The 19,883-nt window shown below is 45.3% G+C and overlaps 1 long non-coding RNA gene across 1 annotated transcript; it reads left to right on the plus strand.

Moving 5' to 3' along the window:
• Positions 1 to 1,324: 1,324 nt before the first annotated feature.
• LOC144180380 (uncharacterized) lies at positions 1,325 to 19,548 on the plus strand. The gene is made up of 3 exons (XR_013324386.1): positions 1,325 to 1,438; positions 17,564 to 17,696; positions 18,119 to 19,548. It is a non-coding gene; the product is annotated as an uncharacterized LOC144180380 (long non-coding RNA).
• The last annotated feature ends 335 nt before the right edge of the window (positions 19,549 to 19,883 follow it).

The raw sequence follows: 19,883 nt of genomic DNA on the forward strand, positions 1-19,883 counted from the left end.
AGATTGATTTTAAAGAGCGCCGACAAGCTGTTGCAGCCGTGGCCTGGGCTGGTTCGAGCCGATTTCAGTGCCGTGCGCGCCGGTGTGTTTGCTGGAACGGCTGACGTGCGCGCAGATCTTTTGCGTGTGCCGAAATCGCTTCGTGATTGCTGATTTATTCATTTTTTTGGCGAACGACGCGCGGAATGTACAAATGTAGCACGCATTTTGTGGTAGTTGATCGGGTGGATCGGGAAACGAGCCGCTGCTCACGGGCAGTCGCGCTGACTGCAAGAACGACGCCAAAAACGCAAGCGCCTCTTGAGCGCAGCTGTGGTTCACTCATACCCATGATATAGTCATGATACAGTCATGGGTACAGTGTAGCTTTGGAGCCCCCGCTATTTAAGGGCCCTCGTCTCCTTCGAACGCCAGGTTTTTTTTTTTTTTTTCGCCTTCGCTGATGCGCCGTCACTTGCGTCCGAACTGACTTGGGCGATGTTGAACACTGCGGCTGCGGTAACTGCGTTTATCGTGACCGAACTGAGGTGGCCAAGCTCAGTTAGCGTTAACCATGGTTAGCGGGGTAACCACAGTTTCGTCTGTTGTGTATCGCAGCAAACTGCGGTTTTGTCTAACCGCTGTTTGCTTAACCGTGGCTTACTGTGCCAGTGTAACTAGGGTATAAGAGGCCATCTCAGCAGCCAGTTTCTCTTGCACCTCAAAATGAAAATTGGTTTACACCATTTTTGTCTATAACGAATACCCCAGCACCCTATAAAAGAACAAGAAAACGCCGTTAGAAAGGATGTAATTAACGTAAATACACCCTTTAGATGGGTTATTTTTGCGTTTTTGCTAGGGTGTTATCGATAGGGTTCGAGGTATATGTCTACATGTTCCCCTAAAGGTAGAAATTAAAAACAATTACAAACAAAAACATATTAATATGTAATTGTGACAAAGTAGTGTAACTGATGAAAGTTCATGCGTACGAATTACTGAGTTTATGCGTACATTGTGATCCCTTTGTGAATTTGAGACCTATGCTTTGTATAATACATAAGAAGTGTAGTAATGACTTTGCTTTGTGCTATTTCTCTATTGCGATTGTGCTATCATGCTTAAATTTGTGAGCAGACCTGGTGTTATGTACACTGTAAATTGGGTGGCTGAGGCCTCTGTCAAGCCACGTTCGCCTTTTGTCTCAGCTCCCCTTGGTTTTTGCCAAGAAATAAAAAAAAATCAAAATAATGAAATTTTGCTTTGTTTTTTGATAGGGTGTAAAGTTGTTATAAATAGACAGTGATTTAGAGCCTTAAGGTGTAAATTTTTTTATGGCGCAGGGTTCAAAGAACCCAGTGGATAACGCAAGCACACACAAGAACTCCCATCAGCGCTCAGAAACCTCGCAGGTACTACGAGAATCAAGAACGTGTACGCAGACGTGGAAGGACAAGTGAGTTGAACGTTCATGAAATCTAATTCAAAGCGCAGAAACTATAGAAGTACCTGATTGACGGCACTGCTTTTGGAGTCGTTTTTATTACACATCAATATTTATCCCCATTAACAATCAATAGACACTAATTGTGCAAGATGCAATTCAAAACAAATCGTTGAACTTTGAACTATGAACCTTGGGTCTTTTTCTATAATACATGTTTCAAGCCCACCGAGTGAAAAACCAGAAGGAACCTTTTCGAGCTCCGGCAGCAGGATGAAAACCAAAAAAAAAAAAAAAGCATCAATCATGAAGCTGGTTCTGCATCGTTCCCTGTCATTTCAGACTGCGGTTCAGATTTTTCATATTTATCTGCTGCCTACACCTCGGCTCTCTAGCCGGGAAGTGTTTAAGGCCAATATAGGTGCCTGAACGTGGAAACAACTTCAACTCACCTATTCTTGAAGCGAAGCAAAAAAGAAAAAAGTATGCAGCGCAAAAGAGCTTTCGACCTACTAATACTGTTTGAGAGCTGGACTAGTGCAAATAATGGGTGAGCAGAGGAGCAATCTTGAAAACGAAGCCGACTGAAGTGGGGAAAAAAGCCAGCGGATGGCTTTTGGAATAACATGGAGGAAAAGAAGAACAAGAAGGAAAGGAAAGAAGGAAAGAAAGGAGGAAAGGAGGGAGGAAAAAACGGAGGAAATAAAGCAGGAAGGAGAAAAGAAGGAAAGAACAAGAACAATTGAACCCGCAGAATGTAAGAGGTGGGATTAAACGCACTTGCACTGCACCGTTTCCGCCAGAACAGTGAGAATTATAGCGAAACCTGGCCGACAGCTCGCCGCGTCGCTCGTTTGTTCCTACTGACAAAGTAAGACCAAAGGCGAAAAAAACGAAATGGAAAATAAAGACATAAAGGACCAAAAAGCAAAGGATGGAAGAGGAGTGAAAAGAATGGGAGATAGGCAGAAGTGGGCGTTAGCAGTAAAAAATAGCAATGAAATTTCAGGCGGAAAAATAGAAACCGCAATACGGAATAGCAAGAAGAAACGAAGGACTACGTTTCCGTGCTTAACTACGACTTGTATTCTTTATTTCTTCCCGTTGCCATTCCAACTTTCACTTCTACAACGGAAATAAGCAAAACGAAGCTTCCGAGAAAGCTCACGGTGCCAAGGCGGGCTTTGTTCAGGTTGACGGATGTATTATACAGAGAGGGTCTGAGATACAAGTCACTTACACGCATACAAAAGAAATTGCTTAAAGACGTTGATTGCGGGCCCCTGCAACAGCCAGCATGTGTCGGTGTGCCGAGAATTTCCATTATTGATTCATTTATATGGCTTAGCGGGAGATTCCTCGTTTATTACGCCTCGACGAAACCAGAGGGACTTTGTTACACTCGCGGGGCTGGTGTTGACGTTGATCATGTTCATGAGAGGTTTGCTTTGGATCTATTTTGTTTTAGTTTGTTGTGGGTGGGGTGGACGTAAGGGCCTAAATTAAATACAGGCAGGCACAAACTCTTATCTTTCCCGAAGCATCACCGCTAGGCTTTTCATCGCATTGTTTGTTGTTCCCTCATATAATACAGAATTCGGAACCTTTTGTTGTGGTCATTCCAGATTTTTTTTTTTGTTTCGCCTCTAGGCTTGCTTGCGGGCGTAAGTCGTTGAACGGCTGTGATATCAAAATGGGAGAAAGCAATGTAGACCTCGTTGACACAGCAAACTTAGTGTTAGAATATGAGGCTGTCACCCTCTAGCCATCGCCGCCACGAAATCCCAACGCGGCACCACCAAAACTATTTTCGTGCCCAAGAAACAAAAAGGTAGCCTAAACGGGGAAAATACAGACCGCTTCAAACGCGCCGTACTGAAGGAGGTCTCGACTTGGGGCGTTATTAAAACTGCCGCGCCGTCACCCCTCGATCACGTCGTCGAAGATACAGTCAGGGGGAGGGAAGGTCTTTGATATATGGCTTCGTTCGCCGGTCGGGTACGTGCCCCAAGGGAAAGGACCAATGAATGGCGCTCCCTGAAGCACCACTGTTTACGCCCGTTATCGAGTGTCGCCGTGTAGATGTTCCGGTCGGTGTTTTGCTTTTCCGGCAACACCGACATCTCTGGCCCTCAGGCTGGGCTGGTGAGTTCTGCCTTCCGGATATGAGGGCTGATGCGCCCGAACGTCAACGATGACGCCGCTTTATGACGATGCTTTTGTAATGCCTTCATCATCATCAGCCGATCTACGCCCACTGCAGGGCAAAGTCCTCTCCCATGGATCTCCAATTATCTTGGTCTTGTGCTAACTGAGAGAACACAAACTTCTTGATCTCATCTGCCCATCCAACTTTCTGTCGCCCCCTGCCACGCTTGCCTTCTGTAAGGGTACACTCTGTTACCCTAATGACCAACAGTTATCTTGCCTTCGCATTACATGCCCGTGGTTGCTTCTAATTAAATTAAGCTTGCATTGAAATGAAGATGACAGTATCACTGCGAAAAAATCCAAACTATGTATTTGGTTTCTAGGAAGTAAAAAAAAACACGGAAAACGTTCTAAACGACTAAATACCGTGTAAAATTGGGAGTTCATCAATTGCCCTTAACACCTGAGCAGGAAGTTCATTGCATTTTATCATTAGGACATGTTTTCAAAATTTCCAATTCTTTTGAAAACCAGAGCACTGCCAAGGTACTATTGTCGATTTTGCCCCGTATATGTTGTCTCCTCTTTCTAAAGCTGGTACTATGACAGCCGCTAATTTTCTTTTTGTGGGCAACGAGCGTCTCCTCCCCTCTGCACCTATCACCCCTCCCCTCCCCATCTGGTTGTACATGTTACCTTTTCTTTATTTCTGAGAGCGACCTGGCGTAGGCATGATGCTTTGCGTCTGATCGAATACACAATGTGAGAAAAATCATATTAACTAAATTGCGGACATTGTTAAAAATTGATGACTGGCAAAACAGCAACCCTTCCTCGGGAGTTTTAACGTGAGCAAAAACAGTCGTCTCACAAAATAATGCAGGATACATAAACGAACAGAAATGACATCACTTAGTTTCTGAAGAAAGAAAGTGTAGATCAATATGAAGGTGCGAACGGTGCAGAAATTTTTTATAACGATATGCCGCACAAACACTGTATGGAAAAAAGTGTTGTTTCCGAAAGCCCCGGCAACATCGCGCACCAAAGGAGAAACGCATTCATTTCAGAGTTTTCTTTCGGGGTCTTTTCTTTAGCAAGAAGCGAAAAAACGATGACCAATGGACGTTGACGACAGAACTCTGGAAGAAAAATACATAGGCTATAAACAACGAATGGACAAAGAACACCCGAAAAAAGATGACGTCGTATCATGATTTATAGCGGCATCATTGAGTCTATAATGCAGTTTTGATGGAGAACCGACGTGTAGCGGGGGCGATTAGGAGAGTCGCTACGGTCTTGCGGAGTTTCGGTAGAGTGCTGAGCCAAGCATCCCGACAGCGTGATGTTCGCCAAACAATTAGACTGACAGCGAAAACAAAAAGTGCACCTCCATTAAGTATATGAGATAAAGATGACTCTTCCCTCGGCGTGGTCCTAAAAACACCTGAGCTTCTTCAACTAATGGGCTTTCTTTTTTGTCCACTGGGGAAGTGAAATGGCTAAGCAAGCTAAAAGGGGCTTTCAGAAGTGCATTACACACGATAGGTCTGTTGTTCTCTTAAGAAAAAGCCAGCCTCTGCGATGAAGACATGTATCCGCGGTTTATGTGAAGCTGCGGGGAAATTTACGCGGAGTGCAAGGATTTTAAGGTGGACGGCAGAAGGTAGAATTTATGGACGATAGAACACCATTGCAACTCATGTGTAGGCGTTCAGGTGTGGTTGCCAAAAAACATCACCCGTTTTTGATGGCTTGTTTTAACCGATGCTTGCAGGAGCAAGCGGGCGGGTGCGTTTTCTTGTCTGTCAATTTGCTCAGACTTTGTTACGTGTAGGTTATAAGCATTCCAGACGGCCTGACAAACTATAAATCAGTCGCAGTTTATTTCTAAGGCCACAAATACATGCTAGCAACATGGATATGATTTCCTTTTAGCGTAACAAAGCAAATGTTTTTATAGCGATTTATCACAGAATCTTAAGCCTCTACAAATAAAATTGCTAGACTTTAACTATGACATGACGAATTACGGATACTAAAAATGATGAACGGCGTGATCATTCCCAACCCCAACTTTCAAGATATGGTATTGTTTGTTAGTTTTCGCAAATCGTTCATACGACAGAAAAAAGCAATTTATACGGCTTCCCGAAGACAAACAATTCGCAGTATCTAAAGAAGTATCGCTTGTATCCTACATCCAAGCTTTTTCTCAATAGTCAATAGCAGCAAAGCATGTGTAATCGCGTCCGAAAACGAAGATATATAACGAAAAACGTAATTCACTGCACTGCAACAGTATGATAGCCATCTTTTATATAATATTCGCATATTTCGAACTCCATACACGACCAGCCCCATGCGTTCTACGCCATGCATTTCCTTTTGCGGCCAGGGAACGGTAATACATTTTGCCCGCTGATACGCAGTTGTAGTCTGCCTCTGGCCACGCAGTCTCTCACTCGTCTTTGCCGCAGTTACCATATGGGTTGTTTTTTGAACTGGTGCTGAGAAAAAAAAATGATTACGTGGCTCTGAAGCTGCGTAGATCCGTTAAAACATCTTGTTTATGCAATAGCGTTCACTTTCTTCTTTCGACCAATCGTAACACGCTAAGATAGACCACAAATACAGCCGATCGTTGTAATTTACAATAAATAATACGGTGAGAACAGTTCTATTCTCCCTTTCGCCACGCATGATGAGGAAGAAATATCGGTAAATAAAGCGTATTCCACGCGCAACCCACCAATTTAGCGGCAACAGGAAGCAGGAAAAAACGCAAGCAAAACTGCGAGCTGCCCACACGTCTTTTTAAATTATTTTTTCTTCCTTTTTCGGGATACGAAGGGGAAGTGCTATAGCGGCAACAAGATCCAATATTTACGGCCCAGAACCCCAACTCACCAGCACTCGTTATGCGAGAAGCGATAAATACAAGCGGCCGCACGGGCAGCCCCTCCAGCCGTCCGGAAATGGTGCCAATGATCCAATACGTTCAGGGATTCCTTATACGTACTACATTTCTGGTTTTTTTCTTGACTTCTTTATTCCTTCTGCTTCTATTCACATAAGCCATAGTCCTTTCGGTCTTTTCGCGTTTATTTGTTCATATGGAAATTGTGCCATCATAATGGAAAAGTAACAACCGAGTTTTGAACGTGAAGTGATTTTTATGTCATTTTTTTTGTTCACACTGTTAGTGAATATTTTAGCCATGCAGCTGCCCTCTTTGTTTTCTTGGGTAGGTTGGTCTCTTGAAGCATACGTCATTCGCTTGCTCCTTCTGTTTCCTTCTCTCTTTTTCTCTCGCTCTCACTCATTCACTCACCAACTCACTCACTCACTCACTCACTCACTCACTCACTCACTCACTCACTCACTCACTCAATCACTCAATCACTCAATCAATCAATCAATCAATCAATCAATCAATCAATCAATCAATCAATCAATCAATCAATCAATCAATCGGCACCCCAACCACCCGTTCCGAACGAACTCTTACCTACGGGAAAAGGGGCAGACATAACTTGTATGGGCGTGTATTAACATTTCCAACTGGTCTGCACTGAGTAGCAAAATGAGAAGATACGCTAATAGAGTTGAACAAAGCCTGTTTATACTGGAAGAGCAGGGTATATCCTGGCATAGCCGAGCTAAGCCACTGCTAATCTTTTGCACAAAGGGAACGACTCACGTGTCATTCGGCTTATTTAAAAAGATGGACACATCGCAAAACTTCAATGGGTCCAATGGATACAAGTCGCCGCCAACGTATGCGTTTCAATACAGTTTCGCGAAAAGGTAAATGGGAATGATTCCCCGACGCGCGGTAAGCTATGGCCTCTGTGGCCGCGTTTATTAAATTCTCTTCTGGTAAAATCAAGCGTGTAAAAGTAAATACTGAAGCGAGAAAGTTGCGTTCATCATAAGCGCGCAAAAAGCACACGGAAACAGAAGACAAGGACAAGAAGACAAGTCCTTGATTTCTGTGTCCGTGTGTTTTTTGTGAGCTTATGATGAACGTCATGGAATTTGAAATAGCCCGAACTCAAGCCCTTCTTCGACGAAGTTGCGTTTGCAAGAGATTTAATGTAATTTCACCAGAACTGCAACGCCCTGAATGTGTACAGAAATGCATTATTGCAAAGCATAACTTTTGTTTCGTTTTATTGTGTAAATGGGGATAATTGACAAAAAACACGAAAAAAGTGGAAGCAAATGAATAAAAAACATCACCCAGTATAGCCAAGACGACCAAAGTAGCCCAATGTGCTGTAGCGCGTGTTGTACTCAACATTTCACTTGAGGTTGTACGTTCCGGCTCCGGCGTAAAAACTTGCGCAAAGAACTGCTGCGAGAATCGTTGAAACATTTTCTTTCCTCCACAGCGACCAGCACTGCCAGCTTCCTCCTGCTGACGCTTTATACCTTCATTTCAAGGTGACAATGCGTGTTTTTCACGGGGAGACAAGTTTTGGGTTTTTCTCCTTCACTTGTGTTCATTTTCTTACTTCCCCTTTATTCTATTCGAGATGTTTTGTTTCTATAGATTTTTTTTCTCTGCGGTGCATTTTCTGCGATCGACCAGAAAACGGGCGCCCGGAGAGACGCCGTTCCGCTATCGAAAATCAATAAACCGTCGAAGCCCTAACACGTACCCTATGGCTCCATACACATGTCTTCGCCACTGGGGCAGCTCCGGGCAGCTGCGGGCAGCAAACGGTGAATTTGAAAGAGCTACGCGTGAACAGGCTGGCATGTGTGAAATAAACAAGAAAGGGTCGTCGTTTTACAGCAGGTAGCTGTAAAAGCAATGTATTAGCTTGCCCTACACTAAATCCTTTTACCTGTATTACTTTTTCGCACAATACTGAGACAGACTGAATCGACCGATAAATAAATAAATAAATAAATAAATAAATAAATAAATAAATAAATAAATAAATAAATAAATAAATGTGTGTTGTGAGTGTTGTTTCCTATCCTACAAGTGGTGACCAGTGAGGGGACTATGAACAGATGCTAGCGCTTCATCTTCATCTGTACATAATCATCAGCACTAGCTCGTACGCCTGTGCTTTATCATCTTCATTTCTGTGCATACTCATCATCATGGTGCATTTGCCATTCTAGCGTCTGGACTTGAATAAAAGTCGCTGGCAACCTTGGTATCTCGTATAAACAGATTTTAACATATGGGGCCTGGCATCATATAGACTCCCGTATATACTAAAGAAAAAGAAATTTCGGGCATTCCAGCCGTCAGGGTATTCTGGTGTCACACATACGCATGCACGAACGCGCACGCGCGCCCACACACACGCACAAACGGGCACGCACGCGCACTAAACGGCATCCTACTTTCTTGCTAAACATTCTAGTATACTCATTATGACTTGTGGCTTGCAGTGCAGAATGTTTGGACAGATTATACCGTAGTACCGGTCGATAAATATCGCTCCACTGAAATTGACACGGATGAGTCTTGCCTCTTTCCCACGCTATCTGCTTGCGGTATGCAAATTCTATCTGATATTAACTGACAAGTAAAACTAAAAAAAAACATGATAAATTTCAGCAATAAAATGGTTGGTATCAGTTTTTTAGATATTGTAAGGTATGCGTACGAAAAGGCTACATATTTTTATGGCAGCACCTCTACAAGGGCGCACTTTTTATTGAAACGTGATCCTAAACATCGGAACACAAGTTCATATCAGTGCTCGTAATGTGTCTCTAAAATTTTAAAATTCAATATTTGGTATGGGTGTTCTTTAGGAATCTGGAAATCTTGCTATCTAGCAGGATATTTCAGATTAAATATTTAGTGCGGGCTTTTTTAAGGAGCTAGCAATCTTGCTATCTAGCTGGCTAAAAGTTACAGACAATGTGAGCGTTTCTACTGTCTTTACCTTTTCTTTAGTCCTCGTGTTTGCGCTGTTTTCCCCGATACGTAATGAAGATCTAACTTTAACGAAGTTTCATGGAGACGCTGCTTAGTACTAAATTCGTTTAACACAATATGTTCGAGTTTACGAACATGGAGGCTCACAGGAAGACTTCGTTTCTCTGATTTCAAGATAAAGAAGACTTGGTTATCGCTCCATTGCATATTTTGGGGTCTCGCAACAGCAGGCACCGCCAAACCGGATCAAATATAAAGCACGATCGAGCATTGCACCCTATTATCGCATAAGCAAATGCAACACCGACGAAAGTAAAACAGGGAACGCGGATACAATTTGCCCTGGCGGGCTGCAGGCGGATAAGAAAAGTGAATTAAGGAAGCTGCGTCGGCGGCGCTGACGCCGACAACGCGGAGGGTGATTATGCTTTGAGCTCTTCAGCCGCGCACGCATATAATCGATTCTTCAGCAGTCCGTGCGCGAACCAGAGCGAAAAATTTGCTCTCTAACCCCCCTCTCATCCCCGCCTTTTCAGCCTCTTGACGCTGCCATGCAAACGGAGAAACGAAGGACGGATGCTCGCGAAGTTAGGTTCCTTTTCCGCGTCTCCATCCCTCCCATCTTCCTTATACATCTCCTCTTTTATCCCGGACTCCTTCGGCAGCTGCAGGCGCCATCGTCTTCTTCCTAATCGCCGCCTGCTTGCTCTCGCGTACAACGACTCTTTGGGCACGCGTTGCATACGAAAATGAGGTAGCAGGCAATATCGACCCCTCCATGACAATTCCTTGCTAATTCCCTCACCTCCATCTCTAGCACTTCTCTTGCAGCCGTTGATACTTTGCTTGTCTGGACTGCTGTCATAGTCTTTTATTGATCGTTCCTGTGCGCCGTTCCAATTTTGCCAGTGTTTGTACTGTTCCTTCAACACACCTAACTGGGTTATCCCCTTGGATTCGTGTGAACAAGTAGACTAGTACTTTATCTCCGCTTGCTACACGGGCATGTTTCTATGGTGTATCTTATTATAAAACATCATACCATCGATCGCAACTTCCATCCTTTTTTCCCATGTCTTTGTCCCATATCCATGTCTTCTTCAGATTTCTTTGGCAAGAGTCTTATTCGTTTCATCATCATAATCGTCCTCATCATCAGCCTACTCAGGTCCACTGCAGGACGAAAGACTCGCCCACTGACCTCCAACCGCTCCAGTCCTGCACTGCTCGAGTCCACAGTTTACCCCCAAATTTCCGTAATTCATTCATCAATCGGGTTAACGCTTCCCTTTGTAGACCCATCTTCTGGTATCCACTCTGTTACCCTAATCGTCCACCGGTTGTCGGATCGTCTCACTACATGGCCAGCCAAAGTACATTTCTTTTTCTTTATTGGAACACTGATATAGTCAACTCTAGCTTGTTTTCTGATAAAGGTAGCTCATTTGTGTCCCTGGGTGTTAGTCCTGGCATTATTCGCTCTACGACACATTGAGCCAAGCTAAGTTTGCTTTCTAGCTGTGTAGTAAGGTGCCAAGTTCCAGCTCCGTATGTGAACACCGGTAGTATGCACTTGTTGTAGATTTTTCTTTTGAGTGAGACAAGTTAGCTTACTTTCAATTATTTGGGAGTGCTTGTCGAGTGCTCCCCAACTCATGCCGATTCTATGCCGGATTTCTCTCTTATTCGTTTAGCTCTTTCGAACGCGTGATGCTCGTAATGTACTGCTTGGGATAAATAAAAAAACAAGTGCGCTGTATAAAAATTCCACTCTCATCGGATGGTTGATGATATTATTGTACGCCGATGCCGTAAACCCGACGCCTCCGGCAGATATCTGCGTCATTAAGTCCTCGTCGCGCTCCGGCTTGGCGCCGCCGCCGCTATCGGGTGAAACGGAAAACCGACGACTTCTTCAACGCACCAGAAACGCAGGAGCAGTTTCACTGGCGGCAGAAAAATACGATTACCACTGCAAATGACAGTGCGCGTGAACGATCTAAACGCTCTTCCAGAAGGAATAGCGCAGCCTTTACCATTCGTTCGGACGACTTCCCTTATATTTCGATCATGCGGTTTGCATTCACTTTTCAGGCTTTGACTGTACGGTGGAATTCGTTACCTGGATTGCACGCCCGTTGAGTTCGTGCTGTGGTGCTCGAGCGAGCAGTTCGGTCCCGTGAAAATATTTTTCTTCAGCTGATTTAATGACACCCTGCAAAGGACATTACAATGCTCGGCGGAGAACACATCTAGCACGCCCTCCCACGCCCCATGGCTTTGCTACCACGGACCATTTGCTCCCCAGCCCAAAAGTAGCTTCACCCCAGAAGTAGGGCTGGCGACGTTACATTTCTCTGGGAGGGAAATCATTCCTCCAAGTTAGGAATTCTAACAAGAAAGTGTTTTATGCAGCGTTCCACTAAGTTCTAACTGACGTCATATCCGTCACGAAAATGGCACCACCAGAAAAACCTAAATTCATGCGATGGCGCCGCGATTCGAGCCACGAACTCTTTCGCCGCAACGGGATGTACGGAACGCGCTCCCGACTGCGCTTCGAATAGACGAGTGATTTAGACGACAAAGGCGCCTTATAGCCTTCCTTTTATATGGTGCTGCCATCTAGGAGAGGCGAAGCAAGTAGCGCATCATGACGCTAATGAGCGCCGACAGTTGGCGCCTCGATGCCAGTGCCGGCGAGTACGGGGGGCGCGCAGCGTAAGCTGCGGAGAAGCCGACTTGCGAATGTTGCGCAACCATTCGCTGTTGCGCAAACCATTCGCTAATAACCCGTTTGGTTTCGTTCACACGGACGGTTTACAAGCGCCTTTTCAGTCCGATTTACGCAATGCTCCGACGCGTGCGATCTAGTGTCCAACGTTGATGCGTCTAACTGTGCCATACCGACGGAATATAAATAGCGACGCGCAAGTTCTTATCGATACGCAGTAAACTTTCATCTGCTCCTGCGAAAGCACGTTTCACTTTCGTTTTTTACCGGTTCCTATGGAAGAGGGAACAACAACATGTTTTTCTAAAGCCACGAAATATGCAGCTGTTCAATACTAAAGATATTTTATTTACATACTCAACCCCAAGTCACTTCAGTTAAACGCCGAGAATTGACAAGGGATTGCCATTTTTTTACTTTGTTGACAAGAACCTCAGTGAGAAATTTGGCGCTAACCAGGGTATTTGTTGTTATTGCTTTCGCTCCTTGCATGATGGGCCATTCCTGGTGCCGTGTGGCAACAACGACAGCGAATATTTTTTGCACGAAAAAACGTTTTTGACAGGTGCTGCCCAGCAACGCTTTCTGTCGCTTTCTTCATGAACCCTCAGGCGGGGCAGATTTCCATGGAACTAGCCGTGCGAACACAGGCGGCTTTCCCAGGCCCAGCTGCGTCGGCGGGGATAAAAGTTAGTTCCAGCACAACACGCGGGTGGCGTGCCGCGCCTCCATAACGTTGATAATAGCGTGTGGGGGTTTTCTGGCACGCTTTTCACGCTATGCACGCCTCCTGCTGCGATGTTTACCCTAATACGCTCGTCGCGACCTCCTAAATTCCAACCGCACGGGCAGCGCCCATGCATCACTCCCTCCAAAAATGTGCATAAAAATGGAGGTACAAGGGCAGACTGGAGTCAAGTATGGGTTTCTCCACCAAGAAAACTTCGCCTATAGCTAGGAACCTTAGTACATCCCAGAGTCGAGGTGCATGCATAATAAAAATTTTGGGGAAATAGAAAGCAATATTCTCACATATGAATGAAGGGACATTTCTCGCACATCTGCGAAACGCGTAATTAAGATGCGGTTCCTCAGAGTCATGCTTATTTTTTTGTTATTGTTATTGAACTATCCCTTTTTTTTGTGTATTTTTGTTTTGCGTAGCTTGATGGGTTAACGTTCAGGCTAGACGCTGTTCCTGTTTTAACTGGGAAGGAGCCACTGCAGGAACGTCGGTACAGAAATTTGAGCAGGAAATGAAAATGGTGGTTCGAAAACAAATTCAGCCTTGACGCATTAAAGGTGAAAGGCAAAAAGATACCTTAATGTTAAACCGGAAATGTTCCAAAACACCTCTCGGCGAAGATTTTTGAACCAATCTGAATTTTTTCTCGTTAAAGGTTTCACTCAATCTTTTATATGCCTTTTAGTATAAGATCATGCGAACCGCGACGTTTATATTTTCTTTCTGCCCTTACTGCGTAAGAAGGAGGCCGTGAGCGCCTCGAGGCCAAAAACACAAGCCAGACCGCTAGACGTATGTCATTATTACTGGCACCCACGTCATAATAGAGGGGGAGTATGAGGGGCAGAACGGGGAGAACTGCGGATGAGGAACCAACATAAATATTAATTATATTATTGTTACAATTTAATAATATTATGTTATGTGTAGTGTTATTAAAACGTAATTCAGTAGTGCTCACGGCCGCGTCCCTTCATTTACGACACTGGACTATGATTCCTCTATAAAATGGCATGTACTATCGGCGTCAAATGAAACGCGAACACGAAAATCTGAACCAGAGCGCGTAAAATTGAAAACTACTGTTCGTAGAGTTGATATAATGGCATGCTATTGGTATATTTGGAAATCCACTTGTCCCAACTTTGTTTTTGTTCCTAAGCCACGCGTCATTTTGGCTTGCATAAAAAGAAATCGCGCTAATTGTGCGTTCAGGTTCATATTCGTGTTCGCGTTTCATTTGACACCTCTTACCTTTGGTGTTCTATTCCAGTGAGCACAGACGCCACGCGAGGAGGCCGGTGTCAACTCCTTATCGACCTGTTCAAGATACTTTGCAGCTAGGCAAGCAGATTCGCGGAGAATTTGTGTTATCCTGCGTAAATATATGAAACGATTCCAAGTCGGTGGGTCGTGCATTCCTTCTTGTATCATCTTCCAGTTGTTCGCTATTCACTATATGTCAATCGCGCAATCTGGCCTGCGATAGCTTTCCGATTTGTGACGGAAGTTGCCTTGTTTTCTGCGTTCTGAAACACGAAAATCAAAGCCCCTTTAATTGTCGTAAAGCTGGCTAAAACACGAAGCTTTCTTCCAATGCAAACCAAGTCGGATCGAATTCTGATCTCGTAAACCGCTAACCACATGGAGCGATTTTTCCGGCGACGCGACGAACGACGCGACTAGGATCAGCAGTCGCTGATCCAAAGTCGCTCGCCGAGGCAACCACATAACAGCGACGGCTCGAGCGACTGAGGACGGCGATTTCAGTGTTGCCGCACTGCGCATAGTAACGCGCTTGGTACGCTGGTTGTGTACTAACATTTTTTCATTTGTCATAAAAAAACATGACTAAAAAGTATGACGCCTTTCTACCTTGCTTTTTGCACTTCATTGCATCTCTAAAACTGGCTTGGGTTAGCGACAGCACGCGCGTTTCCTTTTGCGCCTCGTCTCTCGGCTACAACATGAACGCCGTGACGAATTCGCTTTCTTGACGTCGTTTTTGCTTCTGCTTCAGCATGTACACAAGCTTTACCATGCAAAGCTTTTTTTTTTGCTGCTCCATCGCAAACGCCGTCTCCGCGGATTTTACACGCGCGTCAAATCTCCCCCCGTTCTCTTCCAAAACAGGAGGTTGCGTGCTTAAGTAGGGGCTCTCCTATTGGCTAGTCGCTGAGGCCACTTCCGGGAGGCGAGCGACTGTTTCTGGCGACCCAGAACCGAGCGAGTCGATGAGCGACTTGGTCCGCGGCGAAAAGTAGTTCGTCGCTAGTCGCGTCGCTCCCCAAATGGCTTGCAAAATCGCTCCATGAGGTTAGCGCTTAACAGGTTCCTTCGCTGTTGTCATAGTTGGTTCTTTGATTATTATTATTAATATTGCGATGATGATGATGATGGTTTTGGTGGTGGTGACCTTGAAGAGCTTGGCACGCAATCCCTCGGGGGAACTGGCTGGGCAGGGATAAAGTGGTGGAAACCCGTTGTGCAAGTTGGATTTCTTCGCACTGCTTTCTGGGCATAATGATTCAGATTTTGGACTTGAACTTTGCGGTTTGGAGACATTGGCTTTCGAGGAGAGAAAGCCAGGCTCAGTTCGAACCAGAGGAAACGTTTTTCTTTCACGAAGCGCTTGTGTAAAGATAGCTTTGCTGTAGGGAATTTCGCCGTGTGCCGGATACTATCAGTCAAGCGTAGACAGCTCAGCTTTAAAACGGACAATGTATAAGCTGTCACGCTAAGGTGGCAATATCAAGTTCTGGAGTTAGACATGAAGCCGTAGTGATGTAGATAAGCGCAGCACGTTTGAAAAAGCGCTGGCTAGAATATGCCTTCTAAGTCCGCCGAGATGCTGTTTGCGGTCTGTGTCCGAAGCTTTGTGTGGAAGCGTAGTTGAGCCACCATCGCGTGATAGTGTCTACGACCTTAGTGGAGCCGCCCGGGTTACTGAGGTCACTTTCTGCGCGAACATAGTGCTTACGAGATTTTGCTTTCCCATCTTAATTTTCCTGGTGTCAACTGTGACTACAAAACACTCATGCATAGTAAATACCTTTCTAACAGTTCGAGCAGCATTCTTTGTGCGCTCTAAAAATGTCAGCCCCTGGGCTGACAATTTTTTTCAGGGCTAGATGTAAACCACCCACAAAATTTCTACCAAGAAGGTGTAGTGCACTTGTTAGGTTCCCAGTTAAAGTTACCGGAAGAATTTCTACCAAAACCTCGTTGTGTGCATGTTGAGTGCTAATGACTAAGCGTACGTTAAAATATGCCCGCATCCTGTTTTGGAATGTTAAACGTCTCCTGTGGTGCTGGCCCGTTTGGTCGAGTCTCACTGAAGTCTCTCTCCAACTTCCAAACCTTTCTTCAGGTTCCTGAATAAGTGCTGCTAGCGGGGCAACTTTCCAAACTCAGAAAGTAGTTTTGGGCAAGCGTGGTCGGTTATGCCTTTGGCCCCGGCATTTATTTTAATTATCGCATCTTCAGTGGAAATAAAAAATGCGCCCCTTGTGGACAAGATTGCATGAGAAGAAATGGAATCTAAAACCACTGCGGATACAAAATCAAAACCAGTGCGGATACCAAACCAAAAGGATACAAAAAGTGACACGTTGGCAATAGTCCCAACAAAGATCAAACTCATAGAGTCGCCCTACCATGTGTATACTTTAGGATACTAACTGTACCGTGTTGCCCAGGTGCATATGTGTTTAGTTATGTGGTCAAACAAAAATTAATTGGGAGCATGTCGATGCCACTTCGGAAATCGGACACTACGAAACTTCCGCAACGGTTTCAGTTTTTTGTGGGTTTTTGTAGACATTGTTGAGCCATACCTGACTTGAAGGCCGTTTTATTAGGGAGGGGAACACACTTGCACGTCTTTTATAAACCGAGTTAGTGCAAGGAATGTAGGGGAAAAAAAACTCGCCGGTACGAGAACGGGCCAGTATCAGGGATGTGAAAGCGGCGGTGAAAGAACCCGTAGAATTACGAAAAGTGTGTGAGCCTGTTATCCTAATATCGGCTGCCCGAAAGGCGGTAGTGCAGTGTAAAATACTAAGATCAATAATTAGACAGCTGGCATATATTTGTGGAAGGAGAATCGGTGTTGTCGTGTTGTCGCTTCTATTTTCATCGCTGTCCGACTAGCGGACAAGAGAAAGACCCAGGTAAACCTTAGGCCGGCCTTTTTTCTTTCATTGTTTCGCATATCCCAAAAGAAAGGAAATAAAGATGAAGGGAAAACTAAAACGGCGTTGTTGCACAAGAAGATACTTGTGCCGGAATCACCGATATGAACTGCCGCCACTCCCTGTCGACCCGGGATATCGCTCTGAGTTGCAGCGAACAGCCCAAGACCCCTCGGAGCACTCGCAGGCAAGCTGGGATCCGCGCTGGCTTTCTCTTGCGGCTCCGAAGTGGCGAGGGGTCGCTTTATTTGCGAGAAGCGCAAAGCGCCCGGAAAAGTGGATATTGAAAGCCCGCCGCCAGGGTGTTGTGTCGTGCTGTTTGTCTTTGTCGAACACAGCTCCGTCGTCTGGCAGGCCATGGAGCCAGAAGAATGCCAGCACACTTTTCGATTTGCAGGCGGGGCGACAAGCTATACAAGAATGAAAAAAAAAAAAATATATCCCTGCTCCAAACAGACGGACGAAAGTCCCGTCAGCCAGTTTTCCCACACGACTCGTCGACTGGTACACCGTAGAAACAAGGTTACAGAGTAAGTTCATTTTGTAACCTTCCTTACTTATGCTCGCCTCTTTTTCTCCATTTTCGCCTACTAGGCGTCATTGTATTCTTTCTTCCTTCCCGTCTGTCGCACTCCTACATTTCTGTAGCGCCTATGCGCTTCATTTTGAAGAGATATCCATTGCAAAGCTGGCGGAAAAAACCAGGAGAAAACGAGAAACAGTATTTTCAACGCTCTCAAAGCGAACGCTGTAAACGACGAAAGGGGCTTGAAAGTTTCTCAAGTAGACTGAAAGGAGCCGCGGGTATCAGTGAAAGAAATTTTCGGACAACTTTTATAAGGTTCCTGCAGGTTTTCGTTTACTGTCTTATATTTTCTTTTCGTTACCTGACAGCAGTGTTTAACGCAAAAAACAAGGACGGAAACCCTAAAGCCCCCTCCTCTGTACGCAGGTGCTGTTGTAGCAGCCGGCAAGTACGGATTCGTCCACAAAGGACTGACAGCAGGCTTGCCTCCGAAGAGACATATAAATTGTGCTTCCCTACGTAGCCGATCTATGAAGCCTACAAGGAAAAGAAGAGCATTGTTTTTTTCTTGCTGATTGGAATTTCAAGTGTTTGTACGTTTATACGTGTTGAGGATGAGCGCAGTTCGCTTTTCCTTCTCATTATTCTCTTTAGCCCCAAGTGCGGGAGGAGTTGCATAATCCTGATCCTTTCCAGTACCTGTATCAGCCAGGGGGTGTCCTGCTCCAAGTCCGTGCTTACTGCTTGCAACCTTCTTCACCAGCTGGGTGACTTGAGCGATCCTTTCTTACAGCTTCTGGACTGTCGTGGATCCCGCTGCATCCGTATGCAGCACGAGTTCCGGGATCCCCATGGCATCAACTGCTGATATTTTCGTAAATTGTAAGTGCACGTAGTGATGCCGAAGGATAATGAGGTATCGCCCCCTCGTCCTTCTTCGCAGTATCAACATCTTGAACTTCTGGGGGCGTACGAAATACCACAGTTCCAAAGATGCACTTATATTCGCTGAGGGCATCCTACTGTTCCCCAGGTCATACATTTGTAATCCATGGGGCTCAAGTCTTCCGCGTATATCACGTGTCTGTTCGCTTCGATCCCCCTGAGTTTTCTGGCTGTGAATTCATCGTGAAATTGAAGAGTATAGGAGATATCACAGAGCCCTGGAGGCTTCCCTAAGGAGTCCCCGAAGGACGCCTCTCTGGAGCCTTTCCTCAATTTCAATAATGTTTATTCTCTCTTTCTTTTCGGTCTGAAGGTGGCCCAGGCTTGGTGTCGCCGCCCATTTCTGATAAAAAAGCTCCGATGTAGCTGTACGTTTTCTCGCCACATTCAGTGTCTTGGAGGTTCCTCACCACCGCCTCATGAGAGAGGTTGTCCAGACGCAGGACAGCAGTCTTCTGCGCTATGCTGAGTCTGCCGATGATGTTGTCTTTCAGTTTAAGCAAAATATCTTGCCTCGATAGGTGCGGGTGAAAGTCGTACATGAAATTTGGTATTATACCGTTGTCTTCCAGGTAAGAAAAAAAACCTTTGGGAACAACGTGCTCGAACAGCTTTCAGTCACAAGACGTGAGCGAAGTTGGGCGCAGGTTCCCCAGGCTCAGCAGAATATTCGCCATCTGAATTATGCGGACGTCGGCGTGTTCCCTGATAACTGGCATTCTTCTGCTTTACCAGCTTTTGTTGATGCGCTCGCGCAGGTACTCGGAAGCGCCTTCCTCAGCTTTGTGCCCTCAGTTTTGTGCTCAGCTTTGCCCTCAGCTTTGTCCTCAGATTTGTCATCAGCTTTGCGGATGCAAAAAACAAGAGATTTGTAATTCTATAGATCAGCTCGGCTATCCGCCATATGGTTGCACCAGAGGCCCCCTGCGGCCGGAAATGTCGCCTTGGTAGCATAAAAGACCAAGATAGAGAAAGAGAGAGAGAGGGAGAGAGAGACACAGAGAGAGAGAGAGAGAGAGAGAGAACTTCACTTCGAGGTGATGCTGCCTCTCTAAAGGAATGCTGGTGGTTATCTCACGTTGATGGCTCTCAGCCTGAACTAATCAGCGACCTAGGCAGCCCTGGCAACCAAAACGGCCCGCAGGTCAGGGTCTGAGCTGCGCAACGCGGCCTCCTACCAGCGATATTTTTACTCACAAACAGCAAAATGAAACGTTACCTGCTTTTACCAGTGTTTGAATGCCAA

This window comes from Haemaphysalis longicornis, unplaced genomic scaffold (assembly GCF_048455015.1).
Source record: "Haemaphysalis longicornis isolate Haplotype H1 unplaced genomic scaffold, Haemaphysalis longicornis Haplotype H1 scaffold_4, whole genome shotgun sequence".
In the NCBI taxonomy this organism is placed as follows: domain Eukaryota; kingdom Metazoa; phylum Arthropoda; class Arachnida; order Ixodida; family Ixodidae; genus Haemaphysalis; species Haemaphysalis longicornis.